Source organism: Harmonia axyridis, chromosome 1 (genome assembly GCF_914767665.1).
Source record: "Harmonia axyridis chromosome 1, icHarAxyr1.1, whole genome shotgun sequence".
Lineage (NCBI taxonomy): Eukaryota > Metazoa > Arthropoda > Insecta > Coleoptera > Coccinellidae > Harmonia > Harmonia axyridis.
The window spans coordinates 37,201,206-37,214,812 of record NC_059501.1 but is presented as its reverse complement, the minus strand read 5'-3'; the positions used below and the strand labels follow the sequence as shown (position 1 = coordinate 37,214,812).

The 13,607-nt window shown below is 31.4% G+C and overlaps 1 protein-coding gene and 1 long non-coding RNA gene across 4 annotated transcripts in view; one reads left to right on the top strand and one right to left on the bottom strand.

Annotated features, from left to right (window-relative positions):
• Nucleotides 1–411: 411 nt before the first annotated feature.
• LOC123670610 lies at nucleotides 412–4,726 on the bottom strand. The gene is made up of 2 exons (XR_006745938.1): nucleotides 4,310–4,726; nucleotides 412–640 (listed from the first exon to the last, which is right to left on the bottom strand). It is a non-coding gene; the product is annotated as an uncharacterized LOC123670610 (long non-coding RNA).
• Nucleotides 3,195–13,607, top strand: part of LOC123670608 (protein 4.1 homolog) — a 29,806-nt gene continuing 19,393 nt past the window's right edge. For 2 of the 3 annotated variants that reach the window (XM_045604121.1, XM_045604120.1), the window contains exon 1: nucleotides 3,196–3,359. The gene's annotated coding sequence lies outside the window, so the exon portion shown is untranslated. Of the gene's footprint in view, nucleotides 3,360–13,607 lie in introns of all 3 variants that reach the window. The other variant, XM_045604122.1, reaches the window with a different exon arrangement.

Below are 13,607 nucleotides of genomic sequence, written 5' to 3'. Positions count from 1 at the left end.
CATCTAATGTATTACAAAAATCCTGCATAATTTCCAAAGAAACTTATCAAGCGTCAACAAATTTACTACCCCTAGTTTCTTTTCTGATAAAGTAGATATCCAAAGTAATTTGAGCTACTCTTTTAGAATGTAACTTAGTTTGTAACTAGATACTTTCCAAACATATCTTTGACAACTACAAATAAGAACAATTGATGTAATAATGGTTATGATAACCATTATTATTAACAATAGATGTAATATACCTGAATATAATGTTTTTTTAATCTTATTTTTCATTTAAGATAATTTTAGGTCCCAAATGATGCCATTTCTATATAAACTCTTACTTTAGTAGCTCGAAGATCCAAATTTATTTTAAATTTCTTCTATATACTGCATTTAATGCAATCAATTAAGCATACTAATGTCTTGATACAAAATATTATTGATAGGTATATAATTTTGTAATATTTGACGATTTATGATAAAATTAATTGTTCGAATGGTTCAGTAATGTCTTATTTATAGATCTGCTACTACCGCTCTCACAATGTGGTGAATATGATCCCTTTTTTACGTTGCCTCTTCACCCTTGCCTGACCATCATGTATCTCTAGAAAAGGCAGGATTTCATCCTTGGTATTACTGAATTTGTTTCCTACAAAAGAGCAGACAATTATATCAATGGTCATGTTCGACTATAGCATCTGTTTATTCAATGGATTCGATCCTCACTTGATAGGAATTTATTATAGAACAAAATAATTTTCACAAATATTTATTTAATGTTAACAATAATTGTTTCGCCAGCGCTGTGGGCTGTGGCTTCTTCAGGTTATTTTTACATTTCGACTGATGATTTGGTGATAAATATATAAAAAAAAAGACTAAAGCCATATACTGCATTCCCTACTATGCCCTTCAAAACCACTCATTTGTGAGGGCCGGAGTGTTATAAAATCTGTTTTTAAAAGTCTCATGAGCATCTCGGCCTTCCTTTCTTTATTCAGAGCCCTTTGTTCTCTCCTAAGTTTTCTTAGTCTTTCAGTAGTTCACACTGCAGTAAAGGTATAAAGATCTACTGTAAAATTATAGGTTCATACGACTTCATACAATTCGATCCCTTTCCAACTTACAATAAATAAAAAAAAAAAGCTTTTACCTTATATGTTATCTATACATTGAAATAATAATAATAGAATCAAATATCGGTGAATGAATGATTTTTTTATCACGACCTTGCAACCACCACAAAAAAAAAATTATAATTACTTATATAAATAAATCGAAATGTTAAACTTTTTTTTCGATATTGTGCTTGAATATCCTGTGTTTCTGGTGAAGTATGAAATTTTGCATCAAGGTTGAAATTGTTATAGGTATACAACGGATCTCTGTTGTGGTATTGAGTTTTTTTTTTTTCATTATTTTTCTTGAATTTTCTATAGTGTTGAATCCAGGAAGGTAATACCTCCGCGGAGCATGACGATACGATACGATACTCCTCCGAAGAAAAAACTATCTATCAAAATTTTTAACTACCCCCTATAGATGTTAAAATTTCCCATCCGGAGAAAATTTTTCTGTATTCAACACTGATATAGCAACGCGATCAATATAAAAGTTTGAAATTATTATTCTATATATCCAACATTCATATCCATCTCATTAATAATTTTGAAATTATCAGCATAACAAAATTTCGGCCCATTGCAGCCCGAAATTTTACGGAACCCCTAATAAGATTTAACCTATTCCATTAACGGACTTGACGCTGCATTCGAGATCCAAACCAACTCTGAAAATTTCAAGTTTTTCCGTTTGAGAGTTATCATGTTTGAAAATCTGATCTTATCGTTTGAGAAATGATATATCGCTATGTTCGGATAAAACATATAGCGCTCAAAAAAAATCAATTGCAGTTCCCTTTTATTTTGCGCAAATAGGTATTTCGGTCTGTCTGTACAGCACCTATTCAATACAGGTAGGTACCTAGTTAAATTGTTTGTGTTTTTAATGTTTTTATTGAAATACTATAATTCTGATTTCTAAAGTACATATAACTTTTTCTTTTCTAAATGTTGTTTCATTTATCTCCACAATTAAGTAATTAACGCCTCCTGCAAAATGTTTCATAGTGAGAAATGAACCAGTGAATAAGTGGTCTCTATGACAATGAAGAGACCAGTAAAGGTGTGACGCATAGCTATGTATATGAATGACGTAATCTTCCGAATACAAATGTATTTCCACTTGTTTACCGGCCATTTTGTTATATACTACGCTGAGAAAAATAGATCCCGAATTTCAAATCAAATTACAGTGATCTACAATTTACGTAACACACGAAAAAAAACATAGGATAATTATTTCTTTTTCTTTCCATAAATATTCCTGCAATGGAGAATTCAAAATATCATACAGAAACGGTTAAGTTTAATAGTAATATTAAAAATATCACACGCGAGTTACTGGACAAATTAATTAGGTATTGCTATGTTGCCGCTATTCTTTCTTACCTGTCTTTCAAAGGCCCATTAATGAATACTAACGTATTGACAATTTGAAAATGTACAAGCTCAGGCGTACTCAGGGAAAGATCTAGATATTAATGAATGGTAATTGGAACCGAACATCCAGAATACATTAAAAAATGCAAAATAATTTGATTATCTGCTTTCTTCCGATATAGGTAGATGTACCTATCACTATTTATATTTTTACAAATAATTACTTGTATGCAACAATGCATTATATAGGCGAACCAAAAAAAAATAGGAGACTCACATACCTATGAGAAAATACGAATTATAGCATTTACCTATATTCAATTATTCTTTGGGTGTTTTACTTTTCGTTCCAATTAATAAAGGTTATATTGAAGTTGGTCAACAATATTGATCCAATATAAATATTAATTCTATTATTTAATTGGCAATTGTAATATAGTGCACGACTAGAAAATTTCTTAAATGAATATGTGATCTATAGGTATTCCAGAGGACTCAGGATAACAAATAAGGTCAAGTTATATAAATATTTAAAGTAACTTTTTCCAAAAAAATTTAATAAATGGAAAATAGTCACTTCCTGTTCTCTATTCACTCATTGTTTTTAAGATTTGATTATCTCTAATGAATCGATTTTCTGATATTACTGAAAATACTCACATTTGGCAACCTCGCTATCGAAATAATTCGAACGAGATGTCAGTTTCATCGTTAGCGTAGTGTAGCGTTGGTTTATCATTGGTTTGTGGTTTGTGATTGTCTAGTTGTTTATGGTGTGGCCCATCCCAGTTCGCTGTGAATTTGTGTGCCGTATCCAAAAAATAACTAAACTTTTCAAATCAATGGATTATTCCCTCTGCTGAAACGGTAAGGTTCTGTGGGAGCTTCCTTTTATTAGAGCAGAATTGTTTAAAAGAATATGAAAGTTGTCTGGTTGTTTATCTGGTTTTGTGATTTATAAATATACTTATTTCCTTTCCTTGAGATCTAGTTAATTTTCTCTTTGTATATCAGATATCTAATTGAACCTTTCTTACTTTTTGTTGAAAGGATTTCAGATAGGTAGAGTTCAATGCACGTTAATACAGGTTAGGCTTTTCTTGTCTAATTTTTAATTCAGTGGAAATCAACAGATGAAAGATATCATTCTTAGAATATAATCAAAAATCATAAAGGGGTATGAAGTTTTTCGCAAAATCGATATAATGAAACGAGGGAAATAGGTCATCTAGAATAATTTCTTTCTGTATATGTGAAAATAGGTCAGGAAAATGTTGAGTTCATACCTATTAAAATAAATTCAGAAACACATGAATAAAGTAGATTCTAATTTTTATTTGAAGAGTTGAATATCTTAAAATTAATTTTGTTCAATTATCAGTTTTTTTTTTTGCGAGTGTTCAGCTGTTTTCAAGTATTTGGTACTTTACTTTTTGAATATTATACCTATTTTTTTTGTATCACAATCATTTTATTAATTTCGTTGTGTTTCTACATTATTTTAAAATTTAAACTGTAATATAATTGGGAAGTATTGAAATTGGGTGAAAATTTAGCAAGCAGTGGCAATAGGAAGCAATTTAAATGTACAGTTATGTTTATTGAATACCTTATAATATGCCACAGTACCTATGAAAGAGATTCTAAAGCTAGTTTAAATTTTACTGGGGATCTTTGAAATACTTTCATTTATTTCGAGCTGTAATTGAAGTGAATTATTATTAACGATGAATTAGTGGTGATCAATGCATTGTCTGATAGGGAACTATTTGAAAGATCCAATTATACCTTAATCTAACAAAATTAAAAATACTTACCTGTTGAAGTTATCCTATTTCCAATTTAAATTTTCTTTGGGATCTTGAGGAAAGTACCTATATATTTCATTTTGTGGAGCAAATTGTGTTTGAAAAAATGAAAAAATTACAAATTTGAAGTCAAGTATTCTGCCAGCTTATTCATAATTAAATTTTATAAAAACCTCTGAAATAACATGCAATGAAAACATAGAATGATACTGTCAACAAATGTCAATCATCATTTTTTGAAAAAATTATGTGGATGAAACGAAAAATAATAAATGCCTACACAGATGGTTTGATTTGACTCCCTTCGTTTCAAATTTATATAGGTATTTCGGATGAAAACGATCTTCTTATTGAAATTCAAGATTTTTTTGAAAATATTTCATGAATACAACACCTCAAGAAAATTTCATTCTTGCTGTATCTTGGCATTTCTACAACCCTCCCTGTGAAAAAAATTCTATATGCCCAAATCAGTCGTTCTCCGAAACACAACTATAATTCAGGGGATCATAGAAACTGAGGGATCTGACATTTTATAAAAAAATCCCGAATCTTCCAATCTCGCGAAATTTCGTATAAACATTCGTTTCATTAAGTTGATACTGATTTCTAAATTTCAAAACCATCCGATTCGAATGGGTATTTTTTTAATTATTGAAAAAAAAATCGAACATATTTTACCCATAACGAACCGATATAGGTATTCGGACCCTGAACCTATCCTGGAAATATTATGTTTAGCACATTCCGTTCGAAATTTGAGCCGAAGTCAATCCCGAATCATAATTCGAAAATTACAGACATTTGGGCAAAATGCTCTTACAAGTACTCAAAGAGATACGCATGAAGTCATAATTATTCGAGATTCGATGTTATTTTGACGATAAAAATAATAACATAATAGTTATTTATAATACAAGTGCAGAAGGCATTAATATTCTTCCACGAGTTCAAAATTCAAAAACGAGCCACGAAGTGGCGAGTTTTGGAATGAACGAGTGGTAGAATGAGCCTTCTGTACGAGTATTATACATTACTTTCTCTAATTCATTGCATTTTCATTGAAATTAATGAAATATTTCCATAAATATAATTTAGTGATTTTTGCATTGAAAAATGTTGGTTGGCAGAACTGATTTCTTTAAGGCAAATTGATGAATTGACAGATAAAGCCGTGGCGGAAAGTTCGGAGTACCAACATAGAATAATAAAATATAACCATGAAAACTGTGCGTTTCTGATACAGTCCATTCAGGAATTATTGACATCCCGGGTGGCTTTGGAAAATCGAAATTAAGTTGGTACTGGCTCATTCAGTAACATTTTGAATTGCAGATTTCGGGTTGGCATTGGAAATGTCATTGACAGGAGGTTAGATTTCAGTTTGTCTGTGTTATTGGTTTTGATCGAAGAAATTTTGAAACTTAAAAGTTGTATCAATTTCAAACACACATTGATTAGTTTATTTGAGTATTTCTCACAGTACTGTTTGAAAAAAGAAGAAGGCAAGTCATTACAACCTGGATTATTAGTGGAAGAAAACCTGTGCAATACGATTTCACCTTCAAAGAATCATTGAATGATTTGATTGTTACCAAAAGCCGAGCCAAAAGCAACCAATATATCAGCCTGGATGAAATTTGACCAAAAAACATCTGGATTTTAATCAATCAAAGACAACATTACATAGACTTAATTGGTTACAAGTTCAAAACAGTTAATAAAAGGAAAATTCTTATTAATAAACAGAAAAATATAATAAGTTGAGTATGGTTTATGGTGAATACAGAGAATATTTGCAACAAAATGTGAAATTCATTTATCTGGAGGAAACTTGGTTATTTGAAAATGCCAGCCATTATTCAACAGTAAACTCTAGAAAGAAAACAAAATGTTTTTCAAGTATATTCAAGGGTAAAAGTAGAAGGAACACTATTTTGAATACTGGATATTTGAATTTTTACCTGGATGTTTTGTTTTGACCGTGGTGATCATGAGGATTGTATAAATCTATGAAGAGAGAATTATTTTATAATTGGACTGCTAAACAAAGTCTTGGCATTGCATCTATACTTTATTTATATTCTATATTGAAATTAAGTATTGTTATATCTATTTTTTGTTCTTCAATGAGTACTCCAAAAATCTAATAAATTCCAATTGCTTTATAGAATTTTTACTGAGTATTTAATCGAAAAATATATTCAGAAGAGTATCTTCAAGAATTTCTTCACCTCTTACCCACTTGAAGATAATAATATAATGCAATAAAATTTTGAAATTCACAAATTGAAAATAATTTCATGCAAAAATGCTTTTACTGAGTGAGTGTCTTATTATGATATGGCTCTTCCATTCACTAATCTACACTATTTAAATTTATCAACCAGTTTTTTCTGTTTTCTTCACCAGTTTAGACACCACAGTTAAAATGATCCATTATTTGATAAGAATTTTGCAAGCAGGTTGGTATCCAGTAGTGTCCATCAATAATGCAACAATTTTTGAAGAGCCTTTGGTGAAAAGGAATATGCATATTTTAATGATCTTCAATGGGATCTTTCATGGGCGGCTCTTAAATGAATAGATATCTCTTCATTGGATTTCCTTGAAATGAGATAGCATTTCACTATATTTTTACGTTATATAATCTGAATTTCAATTTATGAAATCATGACTGTATGCGTCCCTTCGTAATTTCGAAAATTCAGGATCTTTCGGATACAAAAATGATGAAAATAATTTAAACTGGTTATTTCTATGATGAACCATAGCAATTTTTAGTGATATTTTTGTAACCAGAAATAAAGCCGCGACTAGACGTTCATGGCCTACTTCGATGTCAATAATTCCTGAATGGACTGTATATTCTCGCACGATTTTGTTCTACAAGATGTGGAAGAATGAACGGAATAACCACAGAATTAGAGAAATGAATATAAGATATCTTCCGATTCTCATTGGAAATACATATAAAATTGTCGTACCCAACATGTAGAAAATGACCTTTTTCACCCGAATATTTGTGGAAATGACATCATCTATGAGGTAATAATTCAGTGAATTCAATTGGATAATGTTATTTATTTGGCGACTAGAGCTTTAAGCTTTTATTTATGAATCAAGGATGACGTGAAGCAGCATGTTTATATTTTAAACTAAGTTGTTCGAGTTCTTTTGATTTTCCACCACAGTTGATGTTCAGGTTGACATCGTCGAAGTAACTTGGATAACCTTATTTTTTCACTTTCTCTCATATTTTATTAGAAAAGGTATGGTTTGATGTTGAAAATCATTAACTTTCAATTACTGTAGAAATTTCAGATCAACATTCCTTATACATTTACCGAGTTAAATAAAAACAGATTTACTAACTAGGCTTAATTATGTCATCCCATCGACAACATTTTTCCTTTTTGAGAAGTTTTATAACCTTGATTACTATATATTATGGATTTACACTTTCGTTCGTATGTGCATCATGGGAGTGGATAAAGAGGTTACTATAAATGTGGAAATTTCATATATTCACTGAAAATGTGGATATGTTTATATGAGATTAGCTTTTACCCACGACTTCGTCCCCGTGAAGTCTATCTTTGAGAGACGATAACTGTTACTGTAAGCTGAGCTTAGTCTAGCTGTGAAAAATGAAAAAAAAAACGAATTTCAAACTTTAGTATATTAATTCCTGCTATTTAGAATGATCTTGAAAATATTTCAAATAATAAAATGGTCATATTACGAAATGAAAAAATCTCGGATGTTGAAAGATTCTAACCTAACGGCCATTTCCAATAAACAACCTAACATAACTAAAGATTAAAATAGATTTTCAATAATCACTGATCAACCCAAGGATCAGCCCATGTTTCGGTTTCAATAAACATAAATGTAAATTTCTATGATATTTGTTCATTTTTGCTAGTTCTTATCCGACTAAATCTTAAAATGAATCTATTTAGTTACTTATTTCTCTAATTAGGTGGCTAATCCTTTCCTTTTGCCACATCTTGTAGAACAAAATCGTCCGAGAATATTACAGATTTCATGGTTATATTTTATTATTATATGTTGGAATTAGAATTTATCTTTTATCTGTGCAATTTGTTATACAGAAAACGGTTCTGCCAATCCACATTTTCCAATGCAAAAATAACTAAACGATATTAGTGAAACACGTTTTTGAATTTTAAACTCGTGAGAGAATATCAATGCCTTCTGTACTTGTATTAAAAATAACTATTCTCTTATTCTGTGGCAAATCCGTTCATTCTGCCATATCTTGTAGAATAAATCGTGCGAAAAATCTCAGTTCCACACAGAATCCTTGGCATAGTTTCGGAGATATGAATTTATGCAATTTTCATTTGGATTTCTGTACTAATGACCCCAGGTTCGAATCATGCCACTTGATAATTTATTGAATTTTTTTTTTACATTGATGATTTAATATTTTTTTGTTACGTGTCGATATATTTTGCGTTGGAAGAGGAAATAATGAAGCATAATGTAAAATTTGCACTGTTTTTTCAATGGCATGGGAAGTTAAAGGTTCATGACTCCGGATTTTACGTCAGTGATGTTGTCTTTTTTTAAATTTTATTCAATTGTTTTCAATAGTCAAATGTTTGAGATGTAAGTGTAGGTAAAAATTAAAAAATTATGTCAGTCATTAGGAATCTTCGGAAATACTATAAATAGAAGTGTTGGAAGCTTTGACAGTAGGAGTTTTACCAATTGAGTTCTTTAATCTCATATATGATACTGAATTGGTGTTGAAGGTTGGATAATTGTTTACTCGCATTGAAAAATTTTTCACATAATTAACTTCGAATCAGGTATCTTCATAATTAAACCTTATTATTCCTCTTCTGATTCCTGTGAGACGGAAGTCCATGAAGGAATTCTTACTTTTTGTCTAGTCTTATTTCGGAACTGAATTAGACGTATACTTATTGATTTTAGAGACGTTTATGAACCTTTGTTCTTAAGAGTTCATGAATATTTTAAAAGCTGTATAAACAAATGTTATAATTTGAATTCAAGTGAAACCAAGTCGTCGGTTTTACAAATTAATTTACAGCATTATATCAATTTTAGAAGAAGTAGAACGTTCTCCTTCCGAGGTTTGTTGAACAAATTTTAATTTCAGAAAAAAGATATAATTTTCAAATTATCATTTTTTTTAGCTGAATATCATGTGATAAATACGTTGAAAAAAGAAAGCTCTAGATTTTTGTCACTGAGTTGGCACAACCATCTGCTATACCTTTTATTTTATACAGTGTGTGGATAAAGTAAAGAACAAAATTCATAACTCTGTTATTGAATGTTTTCAAGCAAAACGCTTGGACAGGTCAATTTTAGTTTTTACCTACCTTATGGCATACAATTTTCACTGACGATGTCAGAGTGCACTCTGCGTCATAGTGCCATTTTTCCTGTACCTAAGTGATATAAAAAGATTGGTACCGTAAATAATTTTTTTTTTTGAGAAAATAACACATTTAGTGTTGTGTGAATGTTGAAGATGAAACTTTCATGAAAAGCAATCTTTATTCAATCAAAAAAACAATCTTTATTCAATCAAAAAAACAAACAAAATTTTACGCAAATTTTCAAAAAGTTTTTTTTTCATTCTCACCTCTAATGAGTTCAAATATTGAAGAAATCATGCAAATTACACCTAACTCTTCAAACTATATGATAAATAATTGCGTCTATGGATGTTGGTGATTGTTGTGATTATATTCCATATAATAAAACTTCTACATAAAGAAATGGTGGCGCTGTCTCCGAAGAATAAACACGCAATGTTGCGTGAAGTCATCGGTCGTCCATCAATATGGAAGAAAAGTGGAATCTTAAGACCTAATGATATAGGAGTTTTTATACATGGATCTTTATTTCTCGATCAACAAAAAAGAAAGGAAGTTCCCTTAACAACAGTAATAATACAGGTTGGTCCAGATTTTAGTTCAATAACTATTGGCGTCGAATACAACAACTCTTTTCATGAAAAAGTTCACGTAAACTTATATCCCAACAAGCTTCGTTTTCGAGATACAGGTTGTTAAAGTTAGAAAAATCACAATATTGAATATCACAATACTAGAGAGAGTAAAACTCTTTTTTTTTTCAAATATTAACACTATCTAGAAAACGAAGGTTGTTAGAATATACAGGGTTAGAACTATTTAGAGGGCCACTACAGAGATATCGAAAACCGTTAGAAAGACAGGGTGACTTGAATTACAAAAAAGTTGCGCTGTTTAGGGATGAGTATGTTGGTGTGAATATATCTAAAATATCTCCAGTGGTTCCCGAGATATCTCGAAAAAACTGAAAATCGAGATTTTATTTTTTTCTGTACAACCCTATTTTTTTTTTGGAGATAACTTCACGAAATTTGGTTCATAGCCATAAGCGAATATAGAGATACTAATGGTGTCTTCAGATTTTTTCTGTTCTCCATTGTTTCAGAGACGCGATAGTCAAGTGATGATTTCACATAACAACTCTTCAAAGATGCGTACCTTGACTGGATGTTCTTAGAGTGTGATACATTGTTGAATTCTTAATTTTTTTCTTTATCACCTCATGAGGAAAACCAATATGAAAAAAAAATTGAGTTTCGCGTCTCAAACAATGGAAAACAGAAAATTAGAGATTAAAATCTCTCTCGGAATCTCTATATTGGATAATGACTACAAAACGAATTTCGTGATGTTATCTCCAGAAACAAATGAGTTATACAGAAAAAAGAAAATCTCGATTTTCAGTTTTTTCAAGATATCTCGGGAACCATTAGAGATATTTTGGATCTGTTAACACCAACACACTAATCCCCAAATAACGCAACTTTTTTGTTATTTAAGCCACCCTGTATGTATAACACTTTTCGATATCCCTGTTGTGCCCCTCTAAATAGTTCTAACCCTGTATATTTATATGATCTTTTTTTCATGAAAAGAGTTGTTCTATTCGACGCCAAAGTTATTGAACTGAAATGTGGACCACCCTGTATAATAATTCTTGTTATTTAGTGTGTAATAATAAAATAATGTGTACTATTGAAAATAAGCAAGACAAACAAGATTTTTCAGTTATTGGTGTCGAAAGCAATCGCAAAATGCCAAATGAATATTAATTGAAGTAGGTATTTAATTCATTATTCTAAGATTGATAAAGTGGTAGATTTATTTCTACTGTACAGATGACGCATCATAAACGATAATTGTATGCCTCATCGTGAATTCTTGACCTATTTGATCACATCAACACTCCACATCCAGCAAGTTTTTATGAAGGTTTCTGTTGGTATCACGTACAAAACCGACGATTATACTTATAAAAATATGATTCAAAATATGCGACATGATAAATCATAAAATAAATATGCGATGGATTGCGAAACGAGGGGATTTAAAGATCAGGATTAATCAATGTCTTATTAGTTATTAATTTGTTAATTGTGCTCATTTTTGTCACTTCGATTCAAGTGTTTTGGGAGTTTCACAATGGATAAAAATATAGAAGAGAGAATCTGACTTAAATTATGTATTCATGTACTAAGTTTGTGAAATTGTTCAATAAGTGTTACGCTGAATCAATCGCAACAAATATATGAGCGTATGAAGAGTGTTATAGTATAGAATCTAGTCGACGGAGGAATACCCTGTAATTATACATAGGAAAAAAAGTGTTTCCCTTTACCTCAGGAATCTTCGGTTGAAATATATTCACAAGTCAAAGACTACCCTCTATAGTATATCGAAAAGTCTTACCCAATATTTCGTGACCACAGAACCGACAGAGTTGAAATTTTGGGTGTTCATATAAAATGATAATTTCAAACTATGTGCGAAATTTCGAACTGATCACGTCAGAACCATAGAAAATTCAAGATATGTAAATATTGAAGAAAAAAAAATTTTTCCGTGATCATCCTATAAAATCTCGTGTTGATAGCGTCATCAGAAATATGAAAGAATAGCGAAAAAAATTTATCAAATAAATCTGTAAATATACAAATCCTAGAGATGAGTTGAATTGATAAGGTTACTTCTGGTGCAACTGATGCATATCTCAAGGGCGGATCCAGGCGATGTTTAAGGGGGGGGGGGAGGTGGGGATTGAATGTCACGGCTCATATAGATTAGCAAAATAGCGGAATTTTTTGTTGGTACCTACTGAGTCTAGTGTTTATTTATAGAAAGATGTATTTATTTATTTATTTATTTAAGACAACTGTATTAATTTAAGACAATTGTAGTAACTCATATCATATTCATTTTCCAAAATTTCTGTAGTACAAAAACAAGTTCATCAAACAATTACCACAGTTAGAATGATCCGATTTAATTATACACAAACACCATCACAGGTAATCAAAAATGCGTTTTGTTCTAAAACTTGTTGCCATTTTGAAGGTTTGTGTATGCCTCTCTCTCATAGCCCCCGTCCCTATTGGCAAAAAATTGAGGCAGTCGATTTTCGCAACCCTCCGTTGAAACGAATTTTTCACCAGCAAAATTGTTCGCCATGTACAGGAACAGATGGTTATCACTTGATGTCAGGTCCGGACTATAAGGTGGATGCATAAGAACCTCCGGGGAAGTCACTATCGATGTATGAGGCCTTTCGTTGTCCGCATGGAAAACAATTCCTCTCCTATTGGTCGCTTATGGGCGTTTGCTTTCTTCAGAAGATACAGTTGCGAGTGAACATTTGTGCCTTAAGGGAGCGCTCATTTAGATAATTCCCTGCCAATCCCACCCAAAACACAGTAAAACCTTCTTGACCGTTTCCGACAGCTGACCGCGTTTTTACCACGACCGTTTTCGCTTGACGTTTTTGTCGTAAGTCATCCACTTTTCATTAGCAGCCACCAACCGTTTAAAAAATGGGGCCGATTTTGTTACGATTCGCAGATGGAAATTCGGTCCAAGAGTTTTTTTGTGGTAACTCGCCTGGTACCCATACATCTAGCTTCTTCTTGAGACCAGCCTTATGCAAATGGTTCCAAACGGTTTTTTGTGCAATCTTTAACTCTTGAGCAATGGAAGCATAACTCGACAATGTCCATGATTTTCATCGATATTTTCGACAATTGGCCTTCCAGTGCGTGATGCATCTTTGACATCGAAATTACCGGAACGGAATCGACGAATCCAAAATTGCGCGTGATTGTCTATTACAGTATAGAGACCATAAATACTATTTACATTTTCAGCTGCTTGGCTTGCATTGAAAAACTAAAATATTGCGTATTTTTTCTTTGCTATAGTGTCACAAAACTGTC